Source organism: Symphalangus syndactylus, chromosome 18 (assembly GCF_028878055.3).
Source record: "Symphalangus syndactylus isolate Jambi chromosome 18, NHGRI_mSymSyn1-v2.1_pri, whole genome shotgun sequence".
Lineage (NCBI taxonomy): Eukaryota > Metazoa > Chordata > Mammalia > Primates > Hylobatidae > Symphalangus > Symphalangus syndactylus.
Genome location: NC_072440.2, coordinates 48,622,231 through 48,626,417, shown reverse-complemented (window position 1 = coordinate 48,626,417; position 4,187 = coordinate 48,622,231). Strand labels below are relative to the sequence as shown.

Below are 4,187 nucleotides of genomic sequence, written 5' to 3'. Positions count from 1 at the left end.
ACCCCTGATCCTAAAATAAAAGTTTTTTTAAAAGTTCTTATTGTCCAATGTGAATGGCACATATGTAAATACGAATTAATGGTGATAAAAGTAATGATACAAATATATGCAATATCCAGTAAGAGCATAGAGGAAAGAATGAATTTATTAGTTTATGTTTATTTATTCAAGAATGTATTTAAAGTGGCTCACAACATGAAATAAAAAGAAAAAATGAATACTGGAGTAGTAAATCCAGAGGAAAAAAATAACTTTGCATAGATAATTTGAACTCAACAATATATGGGTGTACAGAATACATAGTTAAGGTCTAGAAAAATGCCAGAATAAGCGTTTGGCCTCTAAGCTTTTTGGAAGGTAAGAAAAATGAGAACATAATCAATTACACTATTTATATTATCTCCAAAGAAAAAGAAAATGAACCTATTCCTAGTGCTGAAATGAAAGTTTTTCCTTGTAGGTGATCAAAAAAAAAAAAAAAAAAAAAACAACGTGCCATCCTCAGCAACATCCATATATTAAATCGACTTCATAGGGCTATTTCTTATAGTGGCTGCTAGCATGGACCAATTATGACATAATGCCAAATTACATACAATAAAAGCAGTTTTACAAGAGGACAGACCATATGGTCCAGATGTGTAAATTTCTGCTTGTGAAGCTTATTCTTAGGATTTTTTTTTGTATCTATAGGAACACATGGACTATATATCACTCAGGCAATCCTTTGCAACTTTATGTTGCCCAACCAAGCATTTGATGAGTATTAAGCAACAGTGAGTTCAAGGTTATCGCCCTTAACAATCACTTAGGGTGCAGCTATTTCAGTCTACTGATTAAATAATGGAAGTGCTTCACTCCCTCTTGGGCTGGGTTCAGAGCAAAGGGACCACGGAACTTGGACTGTTTTTAAAAATTGTGGTAAAAGACACACACCATGAAATTTATCTTGACCATTTTTGAATGTACTGTTCAGTGGCATTAAATACATTCACAGTGTTTTACTACTAATCCACCCCACAGAACTCTTTTTATCTTACAAATCTGAATCTCTGTGCCAATTATACAATAACTCCCCATTTCCTCCCTCCCTCAGCCCCTGCCAGCCACCACTTTAATATTTATCTCTATGAATTTGACTACTCTAGGTACCCTCCTAAAAGTGGAACCATACAGCATAAAAATATAGAATACTCCATGAATTTGCACAACATTCTTGCTCAGGGGCCATGCTAATTGTCTCTCTGTTGTTCTAATTTTAGTATATATACTGCCCAAGCAATCACTTTGGCTGGTTTTGGACAGAAGAACAGGAGCTCATCAAACTTAAAATGGGGAAAGCTCCCGCATGAAGGCAGGATGGTATAGTAATACTATTTTCCTTCCACCCGAAGACTGGGACAAGAAGGGACACTGAATGAGATGAGGTTAAAGAGACAGGAAGAAGCCAAACTCTAAAGGGCTTTGTAAACCATGTTTAATTAAGAGCTTGGACTTACAGACAATAAGAATGGAATAGGGAATTAAAATTTGTATTTAAGAAAAATAATTCCAGGAAAAAAAGGAGGCCTGGAAGAGGATAAAATCTAAGAAAGACCAATTTGAGGGCAATGGCAAATATCTAAACAAGGTTTTCCTTCTTCTTTTTTTTTTTTTTCCCAGCTCACCAGTATTGTTAGAGCAGGAATTTCAGAACTGTACAGAACATGGGGAAATTTGTGTCTGTGCTTCTCATGTCCTTGCTTTCAATCTTCTATTCCAAGCTTAGAAGGAAACTTTAAAAAATCTTATATGTCATTAACAAGCAAAAAAAAAAAAAAAAAAACCACTAAAAAGTGGGCAAAGGGCATGAATAGACACTTCTTTAAAGAAAATACATAAGTGGCCAACAACCATATGAAAAAATGCACAACATGGTCTAATCATTTGAGAAATGCAACTTAAAACCACAATGAGATACCTTCTCACACTAGTCAGAATGGCTTTTATTAAAAATTCAAAAAACAACAGTTGCTGGTGAGGTTATGGAGAAAGGAATTGCTTATACACTGCTGGTGGGAATGTAAATTAGTTCAGCTATTGTGGAAATCAGTGTGGCATTAAGTATGTTAGGAAAGAAAGCACAGGCATTTCTTATGCTTTTGTACAAAGGACTTAAAACAGAAACACCACTGGACCCAGCAATCTCATTATTGGATATATACCCAAAGGAATAGAAATTGTTCTGCCATAAAGAAACATGCATGCATATGTTCATTGTGGTACTACTCACAATAGCAAAGACATGGAATCAACCCAAGTGTCCATCAACAGGATAAACTGGATAAAGAAAATGTGATACATATACATCATGGAATACTATGCAGCCATTAAAAAGAACAAGATTATGCCCTTTGCAGCAACATGAATAGAGCTGGAGGCCATAATCCTAAGAAAACTAACACTGGAACAGAAAACCAGACACCACATGTTCTCACTTACAAGTGCAAGCTAAACACTGAGTACAAAGGGACACAAAAGTGGTGACAACAGGCACCAGGGCCTACTTGAGGGTGGAGGGTGGAGGAGGAAAATAGAAAAACTAGCTATCAGATACTATGCTTAGTAACAGGATGACAAAATAATTTGCATACTGAATTCCCATGTCATACAATTTACTTACATAACAAACCTGCACATACACCCCTGAACCTAAAATAAAAGTTAAAAAAAAAAAAAAAGAAAATCTTATATTTCAGCAAAGAATACAGAGAAGTCAAAGTCTGAAATGCACATTTTAATCCAGAAGAGCACTTTTGAAGTGGCATTTTTCCCAACTGACCTGCCTCATTCCCCACCTCACGTCATTTGTGTAGCAAGTGATAGGTACTAAATCATCAATTTATAGCTTTTCTGGAATCCTATGTGAATCATTGTTATTACAATTCAATTATCCTTAAGAAAATGGAAACTAAATATGGAAGGAAATGTGTTTTCCCTTCATAACAAGCTTTCTGACTTTATACACCCTATAGATCCAGTAATAATTAGGATGAGGGCAGAGGCTCTAGGATTTGATTATACCAGTGTTGGGCTTAAATGCTGCTTCTTTATCTCATCCATTGGTCCTTAAGGAACACCTTTTCCTCTAGTTCTTATGGCACACAGCTGTCATGGAGCACTCTCACTCAAAACATTTCAATAGCCAATGCCTAAGGAATCATGTATGAAGTCACTGTTACCTCCAATGAGAGATCTTTTCCTGACAACGTATCTACCTGGGATGCTTTCCCTCACCCTATTTGCATATGTGAAATCATAACCTTCTTTAAGAACAATGCAAAGAAGAAAATTGTAAAGCTTTCCCCAAAAAATATACTGGACAGAATATCTTCATGCTCTAAAGTCTAGTTGGATTTTGTTTCAATCTTTTCCATAGCACCATCTTAGTCCTCAAAGTTTTATTTTAAAATTATTTGAGAATAGAGATAATTTCATAACTGTACCTGAATTCTTTATTTGCATATAGGAAATAATAAATGTTGAATAATAAGTGCTTATGTATTCAATAAATAGCTGTTTCAGGCCTATTAGATTCCAATTACTTGGTTAGGCATTAGAAATACACCAATGAATAAGAAATAATCTCTGAATTTCAGGCCTATTAGATTCCAACTACTTGGTTAGGCATTAGAAATACACCAATGAATAAGAAATAATCTCTGTATTCAAGAAATCTCAGTGCAGGTGGAAGATTCCTCAGAAATGTTTTGGAACAAGAAGAGCACATCCTGGGGAAAAATTAAGAAGGCACCTCTAGAGTCTTAAGAATTCTGGAAAGGGCTAGAATTAAAAAATGCCTTGTGATATCTAAATTTGGCTATCAATAGTGTTTCTTCAGGTGGCAAAAAAGAATTGTTCTTAAAATAACAGGAAACTAAATTACAAAAAGGCCCATTTCAACTTAAAGTAAGAACTGTTTTCTAGTAATCATAGCATCTCCACATTAAAATTAGTTGCTTTGTAAAGATAAAGAGCTTTATATTATATTAAAAATCTAGACAACCAGCTGTACAAATGTATAAGTTTAATGTAGAAGAAATCATTGTAAGGGGTGAAAAATTTGAGTTGACAATTTTAACGACTCTAATTCAAGATCTATTAATTTCATATAAGAATAATAAGAACATCTCATTATATACATGTAA

At 34.5% G+C, this 4,187-nt stretch overlaps 1 non-coding gene across 1 annotated transcript; it reads right to left on the bottom strand.

Annotated features, from left to right (window-relative positions):
* Positions 1 to 1,179: 1,179 nt before the first annotated feature.
* On the bottom strand, positions 1,180 to 1,282 carry LOC129468675 (U6 spliceosomal RNA). The gene has a single exon (XR_008652757.1). It is a non-coding gene; the product is annotated as a U6 spliceosomal RNA (small nuclear RNA).
* Between the last annotated feature and the right edge of the window lie 2,905 nt (positions 1,283 to 4,187).